General features: G+C 65.5%; 1 protein-coding gene across 7 annotated transcripts in view; it reads right to left on the bottom strand.

The window, feature by feature from the left end:
* The window catches only part of TANC2 (tetratricopeptide repeat, ankyrin repeat and coiled-coil containing 2), an 848,255-nt gene that overhangs the window by 160,295 nt on the left and 687,696 nt on the right, over window positions 1-264 (bottom strand). The gene's annotated exons all lie outside the window — the stretch shown is intronic.

Here is a 264-nt window from a genome sequence, read left to right as displayed (position 1 = left end):
GGGGGGGGGCTAGCATGCAGTGGCCACTGCTGCCACCATCATTACCTCACGTTGCTGCTGTGAGAAAGCAGTGTGGGGCATGGCAGCAGTGGCGGTGCGAGGTGGTGATGGTAGCAGTGGCGGCCACTGTGTGTGAGCCTCCCACCCGTCCAGCCGGCTGGGCGGCACATGTGCGGCCCACAGAGGGGCACTGATGCCCTCACCACCCCAGCCCCATGCTCCTGGAAGTGGGCACAAAGAGTGAGCTCAGGTGGAGGGCAGGGA

Source organism: Gavialis gangeticus, unplaced genomic scaffold (genome assembly GCF_001723915.1).
Source record: "Gavialis gangeticus isolate Ggan-Ray unplaced genomic scaffold, GavGan_comp1, whole genome shotgun sequence".
In the NCBI taxonomy this organism is placed as follows: Eukaryota; Metazoa; Chordata; order Crocodylia; family Gavialidae; genus Gavialis; species Gavialis gangeticus.
The sequence above is the reverse complement of the archived record's forward strand: the minus strand, read 5'-3'. Positions and strand labels throughout refer to the sequence as shown.